Consider the following 20480-nt stretch of genomic DNA (forward strand, 5'->3'; position numbering starts at 1 on the left):
GTGTAAAGCACACAGGCTCAGAGGGCCATGGTTCCCAGGTTGGCTGGATCCTGCGTCTGTCACACTGTGGTCATTTCATCACAAAGCAGAGGCCGGGAGGGAGCTGTAGCCTGGGATTTGGGGGCGCAGGGCCTATGTACAGCTGGGGGTCCGTCTCCTCGGCAGCTGTCTGTCTGGAACAGCACCTCAGAGTTGGCTGCCATGTTCCTAGCCTTTCCTAAGGTGATGTTGGACCCTGGGACAGGGTCTAGGAGTCCAGGAAGAAGTGTGCTGGTGGCAAAGAGGGGGAGCAGCCCAGACTTCCCCCGTTCCAGCAGGGTGGGGACCACGCCCCCGTTCCAGCAGGGTGGGGACCACGCCCGAGGTCTGCACTGTGTTGTCTGGTGCAGACAGGCCCAGACACTGCGGCACCTCCCCCCGACATGAGCCCCCCAGATCTGGAGTAAGATCCGCCCTGGGAGAGTGGGGACCCCGCAGCCGCGGAGTGACCTGGCGGCGGAGTCTGCTGGGTAACGAGCTCGCTGTTCTTTCCGGGATTTGCTCCCAGGGGTCGTTGACCCGCCCCAGCTCAGTGCCAGGGGCCTCACGGGCTGCGCTGGAGGGGCCGTGACTGGGGTGCAGGAGGCGGGGACGGCGGCCTCGCGGCTCCGGGCAGCGCCCCCAGCCCGCCCCCTGGCTCTCCGCCGGACGTCACGCCACCCCCATCCCCGCTGGCCTCGGTCCCTGCCGCCAGCCCCCCAGGGCTACCAGTTCTCGGACTGGCTTTCCAGAGCCCCCCGGCAGTTCCCTGGGCAGCCAGGGTGACCCAGGCCGGGTCTTGGGGACTCGATGCCACGCGCTGGGCCCGAGGGCGCTGACGACAGGGTGCAGCAGCGCCGAGAGCGCCTTCGGGGGCCACAGCGCCTCACTCTGTCCCTTCACTCCCGGCGAGGAGGGCCCTGCCAGCCGCAGCCGCGCGCGTGCGTCCATTGACTCTTGCAAGCCGTGTGCGAGGGGCATGCGCGTGCGCATGAGCGCTCGCGCCGTGTGAGTTTGCACCCGCGTGTGCGTGTGGGCGCGCACGCGTCAGGACCTGGCACCGTCCTTCCCCATTTCACCGACAGAGGGCGCCGTCCGACAGGGCTGGGTCTGCTCCTTCGCCTCCCAGGGAACGTCCCAGCCTGGTGTCTTCCCCGGGACACGGCGTGGAGGAGGCGCCGGGTTCCAGGCCGCTCTGCTCGTGACAAGGGGACGGGCGGGAAGGATGTTCCAGGTGGAGGGAACAGCGTGGTGATGGCGGGGGCATCACATCCCGTTCACGGTGGAGTGAGAGGGCTGGGGCCGAGAAATGGGACCCGCGGGAGGGCCGGACCTGGGCCCGCGATGCTCTCAAGGGTGGCCAGGGCCCCTCAGGGTGCAGGGCCCCTTGGGGGCCTGATGCCCAGACGGCAGGAGCCCTCACCAGCCCATTCCCCGGGGCCGCAGGCTCGCTCCGTGGAGCCCTGTGTCCACCTTTGGCGAGAAGATGAAGAAGCTGCCCAGGCCCTGCGACTCAGGGCCTCCTGGTCACTCCAGGGCCTGGGCACGCCCGCTGCCCCAGCACCCTGGCTCCCTACTCCTCCCCCTTGAAGCCCCAGGGGCTCAGCGTCGGGGGCGGGGCTGTCCCCCCACCTGGGCACAGGTGGGGCAGCTGGAACTGTGCATGGGTGGGGGGACTCTGTGGAGGGCCCCAAGGGGACAATCCTTCCTCTGAGGAGTGCTGGCCCCCAGCGGGCAACGGGAGGTGGACGAGGCTGGGGCTGTCTTGGGCGCGGCCTCCTGGGGAAACCTTGTCCCTGGACATGGGGAGGCCAGCTCGCTCAAGACGCCTCGGCACCTGTCCCACTTCGTATTTGGTTTTCCCCACGTGGCTTTGTGTGCTGATTTCGGGGTTGCTCACAGACTCTGCTGGAAATGTTTGTTATTATGACCTCCACTCTGGAGAAGATGGAAAATATGGAAGACGTCGAGGGGAATATGGGGTTCCGGGAGCCGGTGTCCTGGTCTTTCCCTGCACTTCCTCTGAGCCCACTGCCCTGAGTCCTACCTACCGTCCCCTGCCCGCCCTCACATACCTCAGTGCTGGGCTGTCCCCAGCCCCACGCCTGCGTCTCCTGTCCCTGGTCACCATAAGTGACACTTTCTGTCATTTCTTTAAAGCAGGATCTTTAATAGCTGCTTAATATTCTTAATTAATATGTTAATGGCTCCTCTGCCTCTCTGGGCTGCCCCCCCATTTCCTGGCCATTGTCCTTCAGCTGTAGGTCAGCAACGCCCTGGGGGTCCCCGCCTGCCCTCTTGAGGACTCCCCCACCCAGGACGATGCTCTGGGGGGTGCCCTTGGTTGGGGCGCCTCTTGGACAACTGTCTGCTCTGGACAGGGACAGACTGGCCAGCCCCTTCCCCCTCCACTGGTTTCTGCCAAACAGGGTAGAAAGAGAGAGGGTCTGTGCTTTGGAAATACACTTCTGACGGGATTTACTTTATTGTATTTAATTGAAAAGCATTGAAGTTGGGGCATGAATATTCAGAGTCAGTGGCTGCTGATGCAGAGCTAGTTGTCTGTGATCTGTGATTCGGGGACGCGCCTCAGCACGGGGCCTGTCCAAGGGGGAGTGGCGGTGGGAAAGCTATTAATTGAAATAGCTTCATTAATTAGTAATTAACAGCAGGGTAATGACTATGTCACACGTCGTATTTCAGTGGATGCCCTTCATGTGTTATGGGGCCTTTAATTAAAGGATGTGCATTTTAATTAAAGGCAAGCTTGGCCCTTTGGCCTTTGGAATACAAAAGATGCTCCCAACTTTCAGAGAAGACTGTGGGGAGGCTGGTGCAGTTGGCAGGGAAGCTGGGGCTGCCGGGTGCGTCCTCCATCCTCGGGGACCCCATCGCTTCCAGCTCTTCCCCGGCCGGTCCTCCTTAGAGTCCAGCAGATGGCCTGGTGGCCACATGGGGTCTCAGCCAGCACAGGAGGGGCCCTGGCCGGAGGGACACGTGAGGCTTTGCTGCTGGCAAGGATGCTGGAGTCCTGCCAGGAGGGGCTAGAAGCTGCATCTGGAGGGAGGACAGAGGCCCCTTGGGGCCACTGCTGTCCCAGGCCTTCCCTTGTCCTGATGGGAGGCAGGGAGGCCACGGACATTCATCCAGACCAGTCCTGGTCAAAAGGGCAGGAGAGTGTTGGTTCCTAACCCCCTTCAAGGTGGGCCCTCCTTACCACACCTGGTGGGGCAGCCCCCCAGCCTCCCAGCCCCCCAGGAGCCAAGTAGGTGAACGAGGCCTTCTTCCTGGGCCGGCTTCCTGAGTCCAGCTTCCTTCCTCTTGTCCTGTGCACCCCAGATGGCCTTGGAGCAGGTGACCACACTGCAAACTCCTTGGAGAAAGCCAGCTCGGCTAGTAGGGAAGGGCTTCCTGCTATCAGCCTGCTTCAGGGTCCTTCCCAGCTACCCCTGCCCCCTGCCGCACAAACAAGCAAACAGCCAGCTCCAGCCCCTCGTCCCTTTCCAGTTGGCATGCTCTCTGTGTCTCTGTGTGTCTCTGTCTCCATGTCTCTCTGTGTTTCTGCATCTCTGTCTCTCTGTGTCTTTCTGTCTCTGTGTCTCTCTGTCTCTGTCTCTGTGTCTGTCTCTGTGTCTCTGTCTCACACAGAGCATATTCACATGCTCATACAAGAGTGCACGTGCTCTCATACACACTTGCACACTCTGTTTGCACACACATGCACACATGCGCACAATCGCACACACATGTACCTGTGCTTGGCCCAGGCTGTCCTCAGGGCTATGCTGGGCAGGGCAAGTCTGTGGAGACTCTGTGGGCAGCTTCTGCACACCTGCTCATCCCAGCATCCTACAAGTACAGGCGGTTAACGGTGGCCTGGAGAGGGGCTCCCCACTGGACAGGCCTCACGTACAATGTCCCTTTGTGCCCCAAGCTCCCAGCTCCCAGCCCCTAGCCTGGGGCCTGGCCCGGGTGCTACTTAGTGGAGGATGTTGGCTAAAGTAAACACAGGAGACCCCTGCCCAGGGCGCCAAGCATTCTTCTCTGTCCCCTCCCCATTTTTTTGCCTGGTGGAGACACGCTCATCCCCCATACTAGGTTGCAGAAATCTCAAGGCTGCTGGCCTCAGCTCTCACCAGCTGCCTCTTTGTGCCCATCTCAGTGGAGAAGACCAATCTGCATTAGGATGCTGAGGCTGTTTTGAAACGCAGCCCACATCTTTCCCTTGAGAGGGGAGTCCAGTTCCCTCCCTGTATTCTGAGTGGGCTTGTGACTGCTTCTGAAGCTGGACTTGACGTCTACAGCCCCCGTCTGGCTCTCCTGGGATACTCACTCTTGAAACCCAGCCACCATGCTGTAAGGAAGCCCAATCACCCCATGCAGGAGACACATGGGGAGGACCCGAGGTGCATGGGAAGGGGGCTTGCCCACCCAGCCCCCTGACCCAGTTCCAGGCCGTCTGACGTACTAAGACAGGATCACCTAGCCAAGCCCTCTCCAAATTCCTGACCCACAGAAACCATCAGACAGAATGCAATGATTAACAGGAATTGAAACAGTTTTGGGGATGATCTGTTAAGCAGCAGCAGCCACTGGATCAGAGGGGGAGAGAAGATCGACTGGAGGCGCCATCCTGGCATCAGACCAAGGAGTCGGAATTATTTCTAATCTTGTGCAAGGGAGAAGGGAAGAGGTGTGCTGGGCCAGGCGGGCCAGGTGGGTCAGGCGGGCTGGCTGGAGAAGGGGGGCGCTGCTCCACAAGAGAACAGCCTAGGGCCCTCAGGCAGGGAGAGCTACATGCATGCTGGGCGGTGGGGATGTCAGTGTGTGGTCCGAGCTCTGGTGCTGATCAGTGGCTGCCTGCAGAGAGTCCCCAGCCACTCTAGCCATCTAGTCTGCTCACAGTTTTTGCTTGGGGAGAATTTGGCCAACATTGACTTCCTGCCCCTCCCAAAAGCAGTGGCCCTTTGCCGAGGTGGGCAGATGGACCTCAGAGTTGCTTTAAGTCAAAGCCTTTAGCCAGTAGTGTCAGTGCCAAGGACAACCCAATTGAGATGCCACTAAAAATGCTAGAGGCACACGACATGAAAAACAGCCTGTCCCGTTAGATTGCTTGATGTGCCTGACATGAAGGACCATCCTCCAAACCTGCCAGCAGCTCCCTTCCCCCTTCCTTTGGCTTGGAGAGCCTTCAGCTGGAACTCAGACGGCAGTGCATTTTAACATTTTCTTCTGCTCCCCCACAAAAAGGAGGCCGGGGAACATGCACCTCTCCCAGCACAGGTGCCTGCAGGAACCTCACCTGCCCACAGCACCCCCACTGCAGAGGTGCCTGCACCCACCCAGACCACTGCCACCGGCATCTGCCATGCCCAGCAGGAGCCTTCGTACTTTCTGGCCCTTTCTCCTCCTGTCACCTATTTTTCCATGAACAGAATTAGGAACTTCACATGAACAAGCCCAGTCCCCTGCAGGATGGGTCGGAAGTTGTCATACTGCTCAGCTCGGGTTGCTGGGACAAAGCTCCTTGCGCCGACTGACTGAACAGAAGTGGGTCCTCTCCCTGTCCTGGAGGCTGGAAGTCCAGGATCAAAGTATGGGCAGGGCTGGTTTCTCCTGAGTCCTCACTCCTGGAGTCCTCACATGGTCGTCCCCCTGTGCATGTCTCTGTCCTGACCTCCCCTTATGACCTCCCCTTATGAGAACACCTGGATAAGGGCCACTGTAGTGACCTCATTGAACTTGGTTACTTCTGTAAAGACCCTATCTCTAAATAAGGTCACAGTCTGAGGTAGTGGGAGCTAGGACTTCAACATATGAATTTGTGGGGACACAATTCAGATTGCCACAGCATGGCTTCCCTATTCCCACCTGCCCTAAACCCAGAGCCACAGGAGCTAGATGAGGCTGTCCCGAGGCTGTAGAGAAGGCCCCAGTGCTGCCTGATGCCCCTACTTAGGGACTGAGGAGTGGCAGCTGCTGACAGCTCACAGCTGAGTCCATTCCCCAGGGTCAGCATGGGGTGGACAAGGACCCTGCCCCTCAGCCTTAATTGGGACAACCTTGAAAGCCCTCAGGGCTCAGGTTCCCTGTGGGTTGCAGAAGTATCTGCTGTGGCTACACTGCACATAACTTTTCCCTGTCCTGTGCCCCCCAGGTGGTGGCAAGAACCCTTCCCCAGCAGATTCCATCTCAGTGCAGTTTTCAGGGGCCCAGCCTAAGGCAAGACCCCAAGACCCAGAGCCAGGGAGAGACTGGCATCTCCTGTTGTTTGAGATTGTCCATGTGTTAGAAAGAAATGCCGACCCCGGCTCAGGGAAGCATAATGTGGAGGAATGCTCACAGCCCACCCCACCAGAGAGCACGTTCAATAAAAACAACACAGACTCAGTCCTGCCGGCCGCAAGAGAGTCTCAGGACTCATAAAACCCAAAGGGCACAACGAGCCCTTGAAAAGATACTCCACACCTCAGCCCCAGGGAAAGGCAGATCAAAACCTCCAGGAGGTGCCGCCTTGCCCCACCAGGACAGCCGGAATCAACAGCCAGCAATAAAAGTGGCGATGGGGCTGGAGAACTCGGAGCCCACGTGCACTGCTGGTGGGACTGCGACACGGTGCAGCTGCCGCGGAAACTGCCTGGCCCTCCTTGCAAGGTTAATGCAGACTCCTACACAACCCAGCAGTTCCACCTCTCGGGGGCTGCCCACAAGAAATGAAGAGAGGGGCTCACCAAAACCCTGGACGTGAGTGTTCTCAGTGGAGTATCCACAGCAGCCAAAAGGGAAAACAACCCATGTCCATCAACAGGTGGATGGATGGAAACGCAGTCTGTCAATACAGTGCAAAGTTATTCAGGCATAAAAAGGAATGAAGCCCTGGCACATGCTCCAACACGGATAGCCCTTGTCAACACGAGGCTCAGTGAAAGCAGCCAGACACAAAAGACCACACGCTGTGTCATGCATTTTGTAGAAACATCCAGACTGGGAAGTTCACAGAGGCAAAAGCAGACTGGCAGCTGCCAGGACTGGGGAGGCACTGCTTAGCATGTGCGGAGTTTTCTTTCGGGGTGATGAGAATGTTCTGGAGCTGGATAGAGGTGGTGGTTGTACAACACTGCGAATGTACCAAATGTCACAGAATGGCTCATTTTTAAAATGACTAATTTTATATTGCGTGAATTCTACCTCGATTTTAAAAACTAGGATGGACGGTTCAGTGGCGCACAGCGGACCCGAGGTGAGAGCTGTGTGTCAGAAACCGCTCCTTTCTTCCCAGTGCCTGGGGTGTGGCTGGGTGGGTGCCGTGTGAGCAGCCTCCGTAAGGGCAGGAGAAGAAGGGAACAGCCTCTCGAGTGGGTGCATGCTACCAGCACCGTCCCCACAGCTCTGCCATGGAGGCCGGTCCCCGGGGAGAATGGGAAGGCAGGCCCTTGTGAGCACAATCGGGCTGCCTTCCCTCCAGAGCCGCTGCCTGCTGTTCCTCCTTACGTGGTTTTAGCGTTACCACGCTAGGCTTCACATGGCCCACACGTTCTGGGCTGAAAAAGTAGAACGTGCAAATGAGTGGATGTGATGACCAGCTGCTAGGATCTGGCGAGTGCCCTCTGAGCCGCTGCCATCTGTGAGCGTGAGCATCCACACCGCGGGGTGCCCTCTGCTGGGGGGGGATGTCCTCCCGCAAGGGCACCTCCCTCCCTGCACCCCGCCCTGAGCATTCACCGAGGGGCTGCTCCACCCGCCCGAGCCCCAGGGCCCAGCAAAAGGACTTGCTCCCTCCTGCCGGCCCAAGATGCCCCATTTCCTGTCCCGGCTGGTGGAGAGTGGGATCACCCCTGCCTTTGGGCACCCCAGGATGGCTGTCCTCTCTCTCTCCCCAGGGCTGGGGTGGTCCTGGGCAGGGACGAGAGGACTGTCCAACAGTGTGAGGCACATAGCCTTTCCTAAAGGCCATTTGGGCAATTTGGTGCTGGAGCACCCCGTCCTCCACCCCCTCAGCTGAGGGACAGGGACGGGAGCATTCAAACCTCCACCACCCACCTGTTCCCACACCTCATTCTACTTTGGCCAGCCAGAGCTCTGACCCAGCTCCTCCCTTCCCTGTGGACCGAGCTGGTGTGGGGACCCTAGGGACAAGCCCTGAGCAACCTGGTCCCCCACTTCCATGGGGACCATCCCAAGCTGGGCATGGGAGCATTTCTTCCTCTCCATGGTCTGTGGGGCCAAGCTTGGCCGGTGGCATTGCCCGTGGGGGTTGGAGAAGCCCCCTGGATGCTGCGGGGCTCTGGGAGGGCTGGGTGTTCCCTGTAGGTCCTCAGCATCATTTTCTCACCAGCCTGATGCATTCACAGGGACAGCAAGCTGTCCCCACCCTTCAGGTCATTTCTCTGTCTTCCTCCCCACTTCTGCCCTAAATGAATGATTTGAACATAGACTGGTGTAAAGGGCCTGCTCACAAGGGCCCCATGGCTACGGGTCCCCCTCGACGCTGGACCCAGGACTTTTCATCTCTGCGTTTGTGACAGAATTCCATTGCATGGATGGTTTGGGGAGGGACTTTTCTGATGTTTCCTCACCATCCAACTGAACTCCAGAGTCATCGTTCCAGACGGAACGTTTGTGATTGTCAACATTTTCCACTTCCATCTTTAATTGGCTGAAATGATTTCGCCAGGGTTAATTTTTTTATGTGAAAAACTTACATAATTTGCCAATGACCACGTCTGACCTCTCTTGGAGCCTCCACTCCTACCACATCCCATTTCATGGTTAGGTTTAAAGGTCTGATTGTTGTCAAGCAGAATTTAGTCTTCCATCAGCCTTTAGTGGACAAAAAACATGACCCCTGAGCCGACCACAGCAGCACCACACCTGCCTGGGGCAGAGAACAGCAGAAAGTATGGGTCAAGAACAACGTTCCTGGGGCCAAAACAGCTGGACAAGGCTCCTGATGGAGCTGACAGTGCACATGGGCTGCCTGCACCTATGCGAGTTACCCCCTGGCCTGCTCTTTCCTCTCTTTAGTGATGGTCAGGGACCCGGCTCTGTCCAGCTTGGTCCCTTCTTCACCCTCTGTCCAGTGACAGGGACTCGGCCCTGTCCAGCTCAGTCCCTCCTTCCCCCTCTGTCCTGTAGGACTGAGGTGATGATGGGTTTTGCCCACAATGGACCTCCCTACCCCTCCCACCTCCATGCCAGTCCCACTCACACGGCAGTCTGTCCACATTGAGCTGTGACTGTGGCATAAGCAGCCTCAGACCAGTTCCCGTCCTGGCCCATCTGCTGGTTGGAGCAGCGGGGACTTGGGAGATGGGCAGTCTCAACCTTCCAGCGGGGAAAACCCTCCCTCCGCAACCGGCCTGGCTCTGCCCTGGCTCCTTAATTAGCACTCCGCCTGCTGCTCTGACCCATCCTGGGCATGTGGGTTCCTGTCATGAGCCATCTCCAGAATTGGCCCTAATTGGTGGCTTCTTGGTAGCTCTTGGAGAGACGAGGGTGGGGGCCGCAGCTTCCTCCTTGTGGGGGGAGAGCCGGCCTCTCTGTGGGGCAGGATGCTGGCGAGGGCTGGTGGGGACAGACAGGGCAGCTGCCCTCCAGAGCTAGCTGGGAACGTAGCTTATCTGCAGGAAAATGAGGAGAGGGGAACAGGCCCTGAAGGCCCCACAAGGCAGGGGTGAGGCTCCCATGCCATGCCAGGCCCCCAAATCTAGTCTTGGCTCGGCCAGGGGGGACGAGGCTCTCCCTGTGTGATCACCGCATTCCACCCGCTTGGGAGAGTCGCCTCCCTGTTTACAAGCCGCCTGTCCTCGTCCCTGCAGAGACAGCCCCATCTTCCTTCTCTCACCAGCAGGATTCAGAGGGTGTGAAAAATGAATGTTTCCCTAGGTTTCAGCTGACGTTCAATTTTAATGACTTTTGAAACAAAGTGACTGTTAAGCAGGCGTTGTTTTATGTTTTATGGTTTCCTGACATCTGGTGGGTGTTTTGCCCATGTGGGAACAGACACTAACAGCACTTCCTAGTGGCTCACAAATGACACGCACTCGCCCGCACTCTGGGCGCGCAGGCCAATTTGCTCTTCAGAAGTGGCTGCGTTGGCCTGTCAATCAGCTCTTGCCGTAGGCACTTTTTGGTGATTAGAAGCCCCTTGGAGAGTGAGAACTCCAAATTAGTTTTAAATAAAAAATAAGAATATTCATGCTGTTGAACATCTAAAGGTAAAGGAAACAACAGAATCCAAACCGGCCGGCATCGGTCCCCGTGTTGCTGGTGGAGGGGGCCACGGGCTCGGACCCACGGGGGGTCCCCAGGGACGGGACGCCAGCAGCCTCACAAAGCCGTAGAGGCGGGGGTGGCAGACGGGGCTTGCTGGGACAGGAGGGGCCGCAGGCATTCTAGCGTTGGTCTGGCGGGCTCCAGGCGGGAGCGTTTCATGTTGAGTGGTGCCTTTGCCAGGGAGGGAGAAGCAGCCATCTCCTTGAGGGGACAGCAAGTGCTCCCTTTGAGGAGGTCGACAATGAGTGGGCCGGAGTCAGAGGAGGCAGCCTGTTGGGGCAGCCGCCCCCCCCCCCCCCCCGTACGCCCCCTCCCACTGCCAAGGACCTTGGCTTGTCCCACCACCCCTGCCAGCCCTGCTGGGTCAGCCCCGCCCCCACCTGCCACCACCTTGCTGCCTGAGGCTGCGCCCAGCGGCAGAACGTGCTCCCCGTTGTGCCCAGGTTTGTGGGAGGCGGGATGGAAGCGGGAGGAGTTGCGTGTGTGGCAAAAACAAGAGGAGCCTTCCCTGCCCACCTCCCCACCCTCGTGCCCTGCCCAGCCCCGCAGTACACAGCTACTGTCCCCCGGGGCCATTTCACCAGCAATAATGCTCGTCCTCCCTGGCTTTCCAGCTAACGCTGTTGTTAATAGGCAAAGATAAATCTATTTTATGGCCCCTCCATTCTGGAGGTGGCTTCCAGAGGCTTTGGTGGATGGAGCTGAGGGCTGAAGCCCGCTCTAGGTCGACAGGTAGGTAAGCTGGTCACACCTTGAGGACACACACCATGGGGTCCCTGGGCCGGCTCCCTGGGTTGGGGGAGGCTGTGAAACCCAAAGTGGCCTCTAAAGGTGGCCAGGGAGAAGGTGTGGGATGTGTGCCTCCTCAGCAGACCAAGAACTCTGCCCCAAAGCTGCAGGCCTCAGCCTCCTCGGGCACAGCAGCTCTCCCGAGCCAGGTGCTCAGGGCTGGCTCACAGCTGCCCCCATCTCCTTCCTTCCCTGGGGTCCTCACTGGAGCTGCAGGGCAGCTGCGTTCCTCCCGTGGGCGCTCGGGATGCTCGCTGCAGGTGGGCTACAGCTCTGGACCAGACTCCGGCTTGAAGTCCTGCCTGCCGCTTGGAAGCTGCAGGACCTTGGCCAGAATCCCACCTTCCCTGAGCCTCTGCATCCTCGTGGGGAAGCAGTTAGGGTGTCACAGCGTGGTACAGTGAGCTTGCAAGCAGAGGTGGGACACCAAGGCTTGAAGCAGGAAGCAGAATTTATTGATGCTGGCTCTGGCTTGTGGACTTGTGTCACAAAGGCTGAGCCCCTAACACAGTGGGGCTGTCTCTTTTATATTGTTACAATTCTGGTTTTTACAGTGGAATAAATGTTATAACTTCTGTTTAGGCAGGAAAAGTTCCGGGTCCGTTAGCCATTACAGCAGGGCAGGAAAGTCAAATGTTGCATCAGCTGTTGCAGCAGAGCAGAGCACAGCTGGGCATATGTGATAGCAGGGTGGGGCATAGTCAGGAGAGCAGTCAGGAGGACATGCATGCCTCAAAGGGACGGGGCAGCGACGTCCCACTGGGAATCTTAAACAAGCACATCTATGAGAGACACTGGGCCAGTATTGGGCACGAAAGACAACCTCACAGAGTGGGTTTTCAATCGCAGGATGCGAGCTACTTTCATGACACCCTTCTTTTTACCACGGCAACCCACCTGCCCAGGGCAAAGACCAGACCCTTCCCCACCCCCGCTGCAGATCCTTAACCCCTGACCTCCACGCTAGCCAGGGCACCTGGCACTGCCTCTTCAACGCTTCCTCCTCAAGGTCTCTGAACATGCCACTCCTCTGCCTGGATGTCCCCCCACCCCATCCAGGAAGACTTCCTCTTCTCAGGCTCAGTGATCTGGATACTGCTCTGTCCACTCCTGATCACGATTCCACCAGGAGGGGCCAGGCTGGTCTTGCCCACTGCTGTGTCCTCAGCAGACAGTGTGCCTGGCACGGGGTGACCTCTGACAGTCAGGGTTGAGGCTGTTACAGTCATGTCAGCACCATCTCTCCTCTGTGCCTGTCTTCTTAACAAATGTGGTGAGATACACATAACGTTCACCACGCTAACCATTGTCAAGCGTGCAGTTCAGTGTCATTCAGTGCATTCACAATAATGTGCCACCGTTACCACCATCTGCTCCCAGAACTTTTTCATCTTGCCAGAAACACACCCCGGCCCCATCTGCAGTCACTCCCAATCCCCTCTCACCCGCAGCCTCTGGCAACCACTTAATCTACTTTCTGTCTCTGGATTTGCTTGTTCTGAACATTTCATAAAAACAGAACCACATGGCATGTGACCTTTTCTGGCTAGTGTCTTCCATCGAGACACGTTCTGCAGATTCATCCATGTGGTAGTGTGTGTCGGCACTTCATTCTGTTTATGACTGAGTGATGTCCTCTTGGACGGATGTACCGACTGAGTTGATGAGCTCAGCGGCTGGAGCGCTGGGCTGGGTCCACTCTGGCTGCCGTGCGGTATAATGTAGGTGCTGAACAGGCACATGTAGGTGCTGCTGTGGCCACAGGCACTGTTTCTGTCTGGGTCCCTTTTCTCAGTGGCGACTGTCTTTTCAGTTCATGAGTTCTCCCTCAGCCCTTGGTTGCTCATAGTTTAGGGGAGGGTTGCAGCAGAAGTTCACCCTGTCCCTGAATGCAGCAAGTTCTGACTTGTCCAGAGAAGGGCCACTGCTGCCAGGACAATGTCCACCACCTGCACTCCCAGACCTTCCTCCTGTCCTGGGCCTGAGTCGCTGGAGCCTCGGGCTAGTGCGGCGTCCGTGGCTCTGTGCTGGTGTGACCGCTGCAAGCATATGTGGTGGTAGGTTGAGTCCCCAGCTAGACCCCTTCTGCACTACTAAATATTTTAGCAAATAAAATTTTGTAAATGTGCGGCCAGATGTCCAGGTTGACAAAGTGCTTAGGGCATTTGACTGATAAAAAGCCCAGGCCCTTGGTAAATGGGGATTTAAGGCAAGCCCTGAGGCAAGTGTGGGATATTAAAAACATCCTGCGCTCCTTTGTGCAGGACTTGGGTGCATAGAGGTTTGAAGCCGAGCGTCCATCTGTCACCACCACGTCCCGACACTCAACAAAGCCGGTTGATCTTGCAGCAGCGGCCGCACTGCAACAGGCCCGGTGTGGCTGGGAGTTCACCCACCACAAAGGAAGCCCCATCAATATTCATGAGCTGGGCCCCCTGTGGGCTTACAGAGAGGATGGCACAGCCTTGGGCAGGCCCCCCTCCCTGGCACTGGCTCTGCCGTAGGAGAATCTGAGAAACAGACGGGGACCGTATGGAGGCCACAGTTCTCTCCTGGGCAGAGGTGGAGGTTGGTGCAGACCCACAGGAAGCCAGACGTCTTCCCCAGACTCAGAGGAAGAGAGGGACAGAGAAGGCCCGGGTGGGGGGGCGGCAGGAGGCCCAGCCTCACACAGGCCCCTCTTGCAATAAAAAAAAAGCTGAGAACACCAGGCAGAGCACCCGTCAGAATTCGTGGAAGGCCTGAGTCCAGGGTGGGTTTTCAAATGCTGCTCTGCAAGGGTTACCCTATGGCATCCGGGGGAGCGACGTGAGCCCAGGGTGGGAGGCAGCACAGACCACACGCAGCACCTGCCCTGCAGCTTCTAGCAGGCCCATCATGTTCTTACTGGCTCTGCTATTCTGCTGACACTGACTGCAGCAAGAGCAATGACATTGGTCACTGTCTCCTGCATCCCTCCCACTGCCACCACCCACTAATTGCACTTGGTTCTGATGCAGGCTACGAGGTTAGGGCTGGTTAGGGTCTCCCATCTCGTAGAGACATGTTCCGGGCTGGGCGGGGAGTGGACTCTGGCTTGTGGAAGGAGCCGGCCTGTGGCAAGTCCTGGTCCTACTTCCCCACACCTAAGAAACTCGGCTGCTCACGTATCCTCCTGGGGTCTTGTGTGATTACTGCAGCCAGTTGGTGCGGGTGAGGCTCACACGAACCGTGCAGTCCTTCTGAGAGCAGCATCCTCTGCCCACACTCATTGCGGGAGGATGAATGTGCCTTTCTTCTTGTCTCAGACTGGAGGTGAGGCAGACCCCTGCTCAGGTGAGGTGGGCACCAGGCCAGCCCCTGCAAACCTCAGACCCACAGTCTTTCACATAAACATGTCAATCTGGATACCTGCCTACCCAGCTCAGCCAGACAAATCCTCCCCCTGGTTTTTGCTCAGGTAGGCGGGAAATGCCCACTCACCTGGAGTCCCCTTGCCTGGGGACATCTCAGGTTATCTCCTCACAGGAGCTGACGCTATGGGAGGAGGACCTTCAGTCTGTGTTCAGCTTTATGCTGGAACCTTGCCAGCCCTGAGGACACGTCTCCACGGCCCGGACTGAGGAGCAGTGGGGAAACCTGGGGAGAGAAGCCAGGTGAGATGAGAGCAGGAATCTTGAGGCTGAGGCACTGCTTGGGAACTGTGAGTAATGGAGACCCTGGGAGTGTGGTGTGGTGGGCAGCGGGGCAGGTGGCAGAGGTGCAGGTGGGGGCAGCCCAGGGAAGGTGGCCAAATTTCTGGCTGGGTGGCTGTCGCACCTTCGGGAGGGAGCCCTGTGGAGATAATTCTCAGCTCTGCATTTTATTCAAGCACCAACATCCAGCCCTGAGGCTTCAGAAACTGATTTTAACAGGAGAAAATGTGTTCATGTTCTCAAGAACAGGATTATCTTTCCTGAAAATGTTCCTGAAAATGGTGTGTAACTTGGTTTCTGTGGACCGGATTCAATGGCGCACTCTTGTTTTGTAAGAGGGTATCGGCTCCTCCTGGATGTTCTGGGCCTCGTCTGCTGAGTCTGAGGGTGGCAGGGGTGCCCCAGCCCCAGCCTAGGAGCTGAGTCTTCACACCCTTTTCATGGACCAGGACACTGAGACTCAGGGTGTTCGGAGCTTTCTCAGGCCTGTCAGGCATCAGTCCAGGCTCTGCCCCCTCCTTCCCCCGGTGGTGGTGCCCCAGTCTCCTGTTCACAGCCTGCACCCCCTGAGGGCCAGCCCACAGTGGTGGGGAGAGAAGGTTCTGCAGCCGGAGGGAGCCTGGAGGGATGTTTGGGATCCCCGAATCCGAGCACCCTTCTACTCTCCAGGGGAGCCTGAGTGGGAGGCTCCAGCATCCCCTTGAGAACATTCTAGGGGACTCGGCCTCGTTTCAGAACAATGGAATCTGAACCTAAATACTGCAGAGGAAATGTAAGGCTGCAGTTTTTATATGGGACCCAGAATGGCCAGTGCTATAGTACAAAATCATTACTGCAGTGAAACCCATTAAGTTAATTAAGACGGGCATTTATTACTGCCGATAAAAGACAGCTTCAGGGAATTGATAGCACCAGTGTACCTGTGAGCTCCCTCTCCTGAGCACTTGGGTGAGGACATCAAGGGACAGGGACTCAGAGCCAAGATGAGACGTCCCATTGAAAGCTGGGAAGCGTGACCATATCTGCTTGGCAAGCGCCTATAACATCTGGGCATGCCCCAGGCACTGAGGACACAGGGTGGCCACCACCTTGCTCCCGGGTCATGCTGGGTCCAGCCCTGCAAGAACTGAGAGTGACAGGAGCAATGAAGATGGGCTCAGGGGACAAGCATGACCCAGAGGACAGAGACCCCTGGGAGAGGACAGTGATTTACCTTGAAAGAATTGGTGAAGAAGATTCCTGAGTATGTGACCCCTTGCAGTGACATTCCACCTAACCGTGGAGCCTGGAGCCATGACTGATGGAATGCAGACCCTGTGATTGTTTCTTTAAGTAGGGAGGGGGTGTCTTCAAACTTCTGTCACGAACTATCCTTGTGTGGTGATTTTAAAATGTGCCTCGCAATTTTTTGACAACACTCCCCTCAAAAGAAGGTGACATTTCCTCTTGTTGAGTGTGGGCTGACTTAATGACTTGTTTCTGATGAATGAAACATGGAGGAAGGGCTGCCTGTGGCTTCTGAGATGAGATTAGGGAGGCGCTGCTCGCTCGAGGAGCCGTGTGCAGTCATGTGGCGGGGAGCCGTGGCCTCTGCTCACCATGCGAGGGGCTTTTTGCACTCAGTGTAGCCCGATGACCAGAGCCTTGGCCAGTGCCTTGACTGCAATCTCACATAAAGACCATCCAGCTCGGCCACTCTCAGACTCCTGACCTCGATCCTGTGAGACACAATGAATGTTTATTGTGTGCCTTAAGGCCACCAAGTTGGGGCTCATTTGTCATGCAGCAGCATATGACTAATACACCTGGTAAGGTCCCGATTAGATCTCAGCGTGGGAATGACATGTTGAGGTCATGTGGAGAAACTTGTATCTGGGGTGTGGACCCCCTCAGCCCCTTAGTCTCTCCCTGGGCTCCCTTCCGTGTCTGTCATGACTGGCTCTGCTCACTGTGAGGTGTCTCCTGCCATGAGCTGAAGCCAGCTCTCCCATGACACTGACTACTGGGTAATAACCATTACCTCCCTGGGGTCAGAGGCCATGGCTGGTCCTGCCCTCCTGTTACCACCCTTCAGAGAGGTTGGGGCCCCTGCTGAGTCCCTCACGGGGGACAGAACCCACTTCCCTCAGCTGGGTGACACTTGTTGAATGAAGGAAGGAAATAGCAAGTGTCTTGGTGTCCAGTGTTCCCACCAACCTCCTCTGACGGCACTGGCTGGGCACATAGTTGGTGCTGAATTCATGTGTCATGGGGCCATTTTAGGGGGTTATTTAATGACCATTTAACATGCAGGAGCCACTCTGGCTCCTGGGGACCATAGGGCACAGGGAGGGGGAGGAGGAGCCACTTCTGGAGGGGCTGGCCCACCCCCCCACAAAGGCTGAGGACATCTGCAGGAGGGGTGGTGTCTGCAGTGCTGCAGCAGCCCACTCTCCTTGGCCCTAGCCAAGGCCATGAGGCAGGCAGAGCCCAAGTGCTGCTCCCTGTGCCTGGACTGCCCTCCCTGGCTCCTCCTGTGCCGGCTCCTCACCCTTCAGGCTGTGGCCTGGATGTTACCTCCCTGGGGAAGCCCTGGTCCTGCTGTCAGAGCAGCTACCTTCCTTGTTCCCCACGCTGCAGCTCGTCCTCAGAAGCTTTGGGGAAATGTGAACATGCCATGGCGGAGCACACGGGAAGCTCCGTGTCTGGGGTCCTCCTGGCCCTGCCCCACATGCCTCCTTGCTTGGCTGATTTTACTCTGTACCCTTTAACTAGAATAAACCATAATCACAAGTGTAATAGTTTTCAGCAAGTTCTCTGTCTTTCTAGCAAATTATCAAACCTGGAGGTGGTTTTAGTGACCCCTGAATTTGTAGTCAGTCTGGTGGACTGCCCTCTAACATCACAATGTGTGTGTGTGTGTGAGAGAGAGAGAGTTTAAAGGAAGATTGCCAGGTCTTCTGTTCAAATGGACACGTGGGGACAAGCCCTGGTCCTGGACCCAGGGGACACCCAGCTCCCTGGTGGGAACACAGAAGCTTACATTGACTCAAAGTGAACGCTGGCATTCTTCCCTTGAGAACAGCTGGAAATGAGGACACTGCCAACCCCGTGCTAGGCCTCGCCCTCGGGGCTCGTGATGGCAGTGGCAGCCTTGCTGGCCCTAGGCCTGCTTTGGAGTCTTTCTTCCCTTTTCTTGAAGGATCACACAGCTGAGCAGTGCTGTTGGCCCACTTCCTGCCTGTAGAATCCCAGAAGCCAACAGTGTTCCTTCATTTCTGTCCCCTCCCTGTCCCTGCAGTTCCAGCTGGTGGTGTTTATACTGATACAACATTCTCAGAGCAGTTGTGGGTCTCCCATGTATGTTAAAGGCATCCATGCCATTAGCCATGACAGTCCTGCACAGACTTCCTGGAAACCCCATCTCTATTCTTGAGGTGCTTGAGTACATCCACTTGTCATGTGCCAAATCTCTCCAGCAAAAGGCTTTCCAGCCACCTGTTACCCTATAGCCCAAACCTTTCCATTTCCTTTCTGTTGGACCAGGGCACCACACTCTTTTTGTGGCATGGACACTGAGGACGGAGGCTGTCCTTCCAGCCACTAAGATGCAGCCTGTTCTGGGAGGCCCGGCTGGCACAGCCTCCTCCCGACATCCTTGGGGTGGCCTCCAATGTGTCTGTGACTTCCTGGAGAGCCCAGCAAGCTCATCCCCTGTGTTTGTTGGTTTGGGCGTCCTGTGATAGAGAGTGCATGATTCTTTTGCTAAAGAACACGTCTGCCCAGACACCAGAGTGCAGGTAGGTTTATCAAAGAGCTGCCTCCCTGAGAACTTTCCAAAGTGGCACCCAGTACTCCCCTGACTGATAGGGGGTGGTCCTCTTGTGGGGCACAGTCATGAGGACAGTGCTCGAGTCAGGTAGACCCTGGCTTGCATTCCGGCCCCTCCAGGTGGCAGCTGAGTGTCTGGGGCCAAAGAGCCTGGTCATAGCCTGCCCAGCGTCATGAAGCCCTGCCAATAGCCCTCTGACACTAAAGATATAAATGCTGTGACCTTTCCGCCCTTTTCTCCTTCTTACTGCTTGCACAGCCCTAGGCGTAGATCACAGCTGCTTTGCTTTAGATAGCTGAGAAATGTTCCATTTCCTGGAAAGATTTGCCCTGTGATTTCTCCCAGAAAACATCTTCATACTTCCTTATCTACTGATTCCCTCCTGCTGTCTACATAAGCTGTGACCTTCTGGCTAATAAACGAGACTTGATCAGAATACTGTCTTGTCTCCATTTCTCGTGTCTCTTGTCCCATCCAATTCCCACTCCCCCCTCCAGGGTCTGCGTTGAATATCCCGCGGGTCGGGACAGCTGAGTGATTGGGACAAGCCACCTCTCCTTCCCCACCTATGAGACAGGGACAACAGAACAGCGAGGGTTTCTTAGGAATGCCAACACCATGGCATTTGCTGAGTGCCTAGCATGTGCACATGCCACACTAAATCTCATCAGTCCCTGACCCCACGGCACCCTCTAACAACTGCATAGTGTGGGATCCCGTCAGGGAGCAGAAAAACCCATTGGTCCATTCAAGAATCTCTGCTGCTCTATTTCTGGGGACTTGGGTTGGTTTATCTGTGGCATGGGGACAGTTGTGCCACCTGCACACTCAGGGGGATCACCCCTTCCAGTGTGGCACAGGCCTGGGGTCACCGCAGTGGGTCAGTCCCTCTCCTGTCATTCCTCTGGGAGAGTAAAGTTATAGGAGAGATTTGAACATACCCAAGGAAAAATGGAAACCTGCCGTCCCAATGTGCATCCCAAGGGGTGCAGTAGGCATAGGTTGACCCTGTGTCCACCAAGTTTAGGATATTTTGCTGCAGGGCCTGCATCAGTGTCCTGGCACTGCTGCAACCAAGTACCACAAACTGGGCAACTTGAAGCAACAGAAACTTCTCACAGCATTCTGAAGACCCGAAGTCCTAATTCGAGCTATTGGCAGGGCCACGAGCCTCCGTGGCTCTGGGGAGGCTCCTCCCTGCTCTCCTCTCTGGCGAGGCCAACATCCTCAGCTCACAGCAGCCTCTGTCACTGCTCTATCTCCACATCCTTCCCTCAGCATGGTCTGTCCCCCCTCACCTGCTGCTAGGGATGTGTGCAGAGGTGTTCAGGGCCCACCTGAATAACCCAGGATCAGCACGTCCTCTCAAGATCTTTAACTTAATCACATACTTTGTCATCGCTATGGTTTAAATGTGTCCCCGAAAAGTTCATGCATCGGAAACTTGACCCTCATTGTAACATTGCTAAGAGTGGGGGAACCCAGACTATGGTATTTGAAAGGTGGGGCCTTTGAGGTGATTGGATCATGAGGACTGCGCCCCTGTGGATGGGTCAATCCACTCGTGCATTAATAGGTCAATGGTTTAATGGGTTATAGGGAGTGGAAGGGGCTTTGTAAGGAGAGGAAGAAACATGTGGACACACTCTTGTTCAGTCCTTACCACGTGACACCCTGGCAGCCACGGGACTCTGCAGAGAGTCTATACCCAGAAGGCCCACACCAGATGCGTTCCCTGGACCTTGGACTTCCCAGCCTCCAAAACAGTGAGAAATAATTTTCATTTTCTTATAAATTACTCATTTTCAGGTATTCTGTTCTCAGCAGCAGAAAACGGACTGATACAGCTGTATAAGGTCGTAGTCACAGGATCTGGAGATCAGCATGTGGACCTTCTCTTGGGAGCCACCCCT

This window comes from Cynocephalus volans, chromosome 1 (genome assembly GCF_027409185.1).
Source record: "Cynocephalus volans isolate mCynVol1 chromosome 1, mCynVol1.pri, whole genome shotgun sequence".
Taxonomy (NCBI): Eukaryota; Metazoa; Chordata; class Mammalia; order Dermoptera; family Cynocephalidae; genus Cynocephalus; species Cynocephalus volans.